At 47.7% G+C, this 5,619-nt stretch overlaps 1 protein-coding gene across 1 annotated transcript in view; it reads left to right on the top strand.

The window, feature by feature from the left end:
* The window catches only part of LOC122684341 (T cell activation RhoGTPase activating protein), an 86,725-nt gene that overhangs the window by 23,622 nt on the left and 57,484 nt on the right, over positions 1-5,619 (top strand). The gene's annotated exons all lie outside the window — the stretch shown is intronic.

Raw genomic sequence — 5,619 nt, 5'->3', positions numbered from 1 at the left:
TCCAGTTCGAAGCCCAGGGCAGTGACTACCCGGAAGAAAGTCACCTCGGAGCCTGGTCGGGTTTGTCTTCTGGAAATGAGCTGTGCCTGCCGGCTTCTGAGTCTTTTATTGCTGCAGCAGAATTCAGAGAGCACTAGACTCAAGTGTGTTACTGGGCCTGAGTGCCTGGGGAACACCCACCTCACTTTCGGAACTGAGCACCTGCCAGGCACATCACACGTGTCAGCTGGCTGAATCCTCCCAACCCATTTCACAGATGAGGAAGGTAAAGCTCAGAGAGGCTGAGTGCTTGTCGCAAGTCCCCCGAGAGGAAGTAGCAGAAGCAAGCCTAACACTTGCACCCCGTTTCTCAGAGGGCAGCACCCGGATCCTGGAGGGAAGCTCTCTGACTTGAGCTGCACTTCCCAGGGGCATGTGCACATCAAATAGGATTCCGCGGATTTTTCAGAAAGAAAAGGGCTCAGGGGATGTGTGACAGCCTTCCACAAATTCCACACTGGCAAAGGAAAGCTGGGATGGGGTTACTGCATATAGACCTTCGAGAACTTGTGGGATCGATTCTCCAGGGAACGTGTGGGCCCCCAGGGGGAAGTCCTGATGTCCACAATCAGTGCAGGGTCTTCATGCAAAGTGCAGGCCAGAGTCGTGAAAAAGATTTGAGAGACCCGGGGTCGTCTGGGCAGCAGTGGAGGGAAAGACCCTCCTTTGCATGGATGATGACTGAGGGGGGTGGGGGCATTGTACTTCTGTCTTATAGGAAGGAAAGCATTTGCAAATTTTTTATACTTTCATTTAATTTCCCTTGAAAAGTTCTATTTTAAGCTTTGGGGGAAAACGTGCCCGTTTTAAAGAGCTTCTCACACCTACCCACCGTGATTAATTTTCTTAGATGCTTAGAGATTTCAAAGAATTCAAAACGTATCTGGCATCCTCCCCTCATATTCCTCCCAGCCAGGGAAGTATTGTTTTCAGAGCCCTGAGAAATCCCCCGAGGCACAAACAGCAGCTGGGGAAGTCCTGCCCAGCACATCCCGAGAAAGTGAAGCGGCCCCTTCCTGCCTGGTGAGCACAGAGCTCCGTGCAGGCTGCTGAATCATTCCTCGCTTTCATTCAAACAAACACCCCGAGTCCTTCCTCAAAAGGCTCGCTCCTGCCCGCAGTCAGGGGAGAAACCCCGAAGTGGGCATCTGTTCAGAAGGACAGTCAGCCACACAGGCTCTGCACCAAGGCGGGTGCTGTGGATCGGCTGCAGGCACCTGGTCACAGCATCCCAGAGACCTTGCCAAACCCGACCACGTGGCTTCCCCAGCTTCAGGGCTGCAGCCAAGCCCAGACCTGAGCCTTCACACACCACTTAGAAAGGATAACACAGGAGCCCTCTTCCTCTTCCCAAAGGAGTCAGGCTGACAGCACTTTCTGAGTAGGTGGATCAGATGTCCACACACTCCCATGGCCCAGCCCTCGAACCCACCGCATCTCCTCTAATGGACCTTGTACTTCTGTCCTGACTGTTCCTGCCACCTGGAAGGCTGCACCCCTCTTCCAATGGCCAGCTCTAGCCCAGGCTTAGGGACACAGCTCAAAGCATACACTCTGAAACTGCACTGTTCTATATGCCTCAGTTTTCTCATCTGTAAAGTGGCAATAAAAACAACACCTCCCTCATAGAGTGGCTTTGGGTGGGGATGAAAAGGGTGGCTACATGTACAGAGCTTAGAATGGGTCTGGCACTCATGTTAAGCCAGGAGTCCCCAATCTTTTTGGCACCAGGGACTGATTTTGTGGAAGACAGTTTTCCCACGGGCTAGGGAGTGGGGACTGGTTTCAGGATGATTCTCATAAGGAGCGCACACAACCTGGATCGCTCGTAAGCCCAGCTTACAGTTGGGTTTGCGCTCCTTTGAGAATCTAATGCCCCCGCTGATTTGACAGGAGGTGGGGCTCAGGCGCTCATGCGAGCAATGGGAAGCAGCTGTAAATACAGATGCAGCTTTAATTGCCCGCCACTCACCTCCTGCCGTGTGGCCATGGACCGGTAGTGGTCCATGACCCAGGGGACGGGGACCCCTGTGTGAAGCATTTGCTATGAGGAACAGTCATTTTCTCAAGTGCTTTCCAGGAAGGATTCTGAGGTCCTACCCTTGGCCCAAAGAGAGCAGAGAAGAAAGGTCATAGCCCTCACTAGCCTGGAAGTTAATTGTTAATAATTAATTAACTAGTCGCTACTGTTATTGTAGAAGGTCTGCTCTGCCCGAGTCATTCTGCTATGTCTGGTGGTGATAGAGTCCAAGCTCTCAGACTCTTTATAATCTGATAGGAAAGGTACGGTGGACAGAAGGGAAGGAATGATGACTGATTCTTGAGTCTACTTTAGTTTGGATTGTTGTTTTTAATTCAAAGAGTGCAACTCCTATATGTTTGGAAAGTACAGTCAACTTATCTAATTTAGTTTAGAATGTTCTACTGTGTTTTTAGGATTTAGTCGGTACCATGTTCAACTGTGCATAATGAGCTATTTTAAAGAAATTTTGCTATACTTTTACAGTGTTCGATATCTGATTTTTAGAACCGTGAGCTGCATGGTTACTTTCCGATCAGTGTGATTAGCATCAGTGAGTGAAAATCTATGACAGTCTCAGCAGCATATTGACAAGAACACGCCCTTTGCCTCCACAGCCAAAGGGAAATGTCTTCAGTTGCATTTTACTATAAATAGCATGAGACACAAAGAAGTTAAGTGTATTTCATAACATGCCCAGTTCTTTTGAAATGTCCTTTTACCCCAAGCAGTAGCAGTTCATGGGTGATAATAACCACCCCCAGGACTGGCTGCAGAGCCTGGGGTGAAATGAAAATGTGGGGTGCTTGGTTCAAAGAGCAGAAAATGAAACCTAGCCCAGGGGTCTTCTGAGCATGGGGTCACCGTGCAGGTCAAATGTTTGTTCGTGGGTCTGGTTCTGGCTATCCCCCTTATGGAGTTGATGTATATTTTAGTACTGACATTAATGTATTAACATACTTAAGGAACTTCCAAGCCTAAGGCGTTTACTTGACATATTTACCAGCAGTTACCAATACTTAACAGGACTTCCCTGTAGCTCAAACCATAAAGAATCTGCCTGCAATGCAGGAGACCGGGGTTCAATCCCTGGGTTGGGAAGATCCTCTGGAGAAGGTTATGGCAACCCACTCCAGTCTTTTTGCCTGAAGAAGCCCATGGATAGAGGAGCCTGGTGGGCTACAGTCCATGGGGTGGCAAAGAGTCAGACAGGACTGAAAGGGCTTAGCACACAAGGACCCAGCCTGCTGAATATTGCAAACATAGTACGTGCTTGATTTGGGGCTTCCTTTGTGGCTCAGCTGGTAAAGAATCTGCCTGCAGTGCGGGAGACCTGGGTTCGATTCCTGGGTTGGGAAGATCCCCTGGAGAAGGGAAAGGCTACCCACTCCAGTATTCTGGCTAGGAGAATTTCATGGACTGTATAGTCCATGGGGTTGCAAAGAGTCAGACCCAGCTGAGCGACTTTCACTTCCTGCCAGTCATTGTACTAAATCCTTCACTTCTAGTAACTCACTTCATTCTCGAAAAATTCCTATCAGATAGGAAAGGACATCTTGTCACTCATCATTGTCTGTTCTTAGAAGGGAGTCCACAAGTCCAGCCTGCACCTGAAAGGAGAAAAATTAAACTTCACCTTTTGGAGGAGGATATGCTAAAGGATTCACGGGCATGTTCATGAGCGTCATATCAACATACAGGTTATGGGGACTTCCCTGCTGGTCCAGTGGTTAAGGATCCACCTTGCAAAACAGGGGATGTGGGTTCGATCCCTGTCTAGGTAACTAAGATCCCACAGGCTTCTGAGCAACCGCCCGCGTGCCACATCGACAATCCCACAACTAAGACTCGACACAGCCAAGTAAATAAATAAATATTTAAAGCAAATAGATGGATAGATCAGTTCAGTTCAGTTCAGTTGCTCAGTCGTGTCCAACTCTTTGCGACCCCATGAACCACAGCATGACTTCCTACTTTTGCATTCTAGTCCCTTATAATGAAAAGGATGTATTTTTGGGGTGTTAGTTATACAAGGTCTTATAGATCTTCATAGAACCATTCAACTTCAGCTTCTTCAGTGAGATAGATAGATAGGTTGTGTTTAAAACCATGAGACTGGTCCAGTTCAGTTCAGTTCAGTCGCTCAGTCATGTCTGACTCTTTGCGAATCCATGAGCTGCAGCACGCCAGGCCTCCCTGTCCAACACCAACTCCTGGAGCCCACCCAAACTTATGTCCACTGAGTCGGTGATGCCATCAAACCATCTCATCCTCTGTCGTCCCCTTCTCCTCCTGCCTTCAATCTTTCCCAGCATCAGGGTCTTTTCAAATGAGTCAGCTCTTCGCATCAGGTGGCCAAAGTATTGGAGCTTCAGCTTTAACATCAGACCCGCCAATGAACACCCAGAATTGATCTCCTTTAGGATGGACTGGTTGGATCTCTTTGCAGTCCAAGGGACTCTCAAGAGTCTTCTCCAACAAATCACCATAGTAGTGAGTGTCCAGAAAAAAAGAGAAGGGGACTCAGGACTGAGCCCTGCTATGCTACAACATGCAAAGGTTCCTTTTCTGCTCTCTAGATAGGAAGCCAGGCATTTCCCAAGGTCAACAAGTCCATGGGTAGTGGAGCTGGACCCAGGCCCCAGGCACTCAGGTCTCAGAGCCTGCACTCTTCACTGCTCGGCTGCTCTGAAGGAAAACCACAAAGGCCCAAGTTCAGTAAATAAACAGACAAATGGAGATCTGTAAACTGATATTTGCCATTTGATCTGGTGTTATGATATCCATGAAAATTATCATTTCTTCTTGGGTTCTTGGCCTTGATGTGCCTGTCCCCAGATGATGGTACCCATCATGGAACCACTCATTGGTCGATATGTTTCTTTGCTGAGCATCTCTCTATATCAGACACCATTCCAGGCACTTAAGATAAAATAGACAAAAAGCCCTGCTCTTGTGGGGCTTATATTGTAGCAAAGGCAGACAGAAAGTAGACAAGAAACATAATAAATGATCTAGAGATTCCTTGGTGGCTCAGACAGTAAAGAGTCTGCATGCACCGCGGGAGACCCAGGTTCAATCCCTGGGCAGGAAGATCCCCTGAAGAAGGAAATGGCTACCCACTCCAGTATTCTTGCCTGGAAAAGCCCATGGCTGGAGGAGCCTGGCAGGCTACAGTCCATGGGGTCACAAAGAGTTGGACACAACTGAGCACCTTCACTTTCAGTATGTTGGAAAGTGGTGTGTGTCATGGGGGAAAAATTAGAATTGGGTAAAAGAATCATCAATTCTGAGTTAAAATGGATTAAAGATCTAAATGTAAGACCAGAAACTATAAAACTCCTAGAGGAGAACATAGGCAAGACACTCTCCGACATAAATCACAGCAAGATCCTCTATGACCCACCTCCCAGAATATTGGAAATAAAAGCAAAACTAAACAAATGGGACCTAATGAAACTTAAAAGCTTTTGCACTACAAAGGAAACTATAAGTAAGGTGAAAAGACAGCCCTCAGATTGGGAGAAAATAATAGCAAATGAAGAAACAGACAAAGGATT

This window comes from Cervus elaphus, chromosome 26 (genome assembly GCF_910594005.1).
Source record: "Cervus elaphus chromosome 26, mCerEla1.1, whole genome shotgun sequence".
NCBI lineage: Eukaryota > Metazoa > Chordata > Mammalia > Artiodactyla > Cervidae > Cervus > Cervus elaphus.
This window is presented reverse-complemented; position numbering and strand designations above follow the sequence as displayed.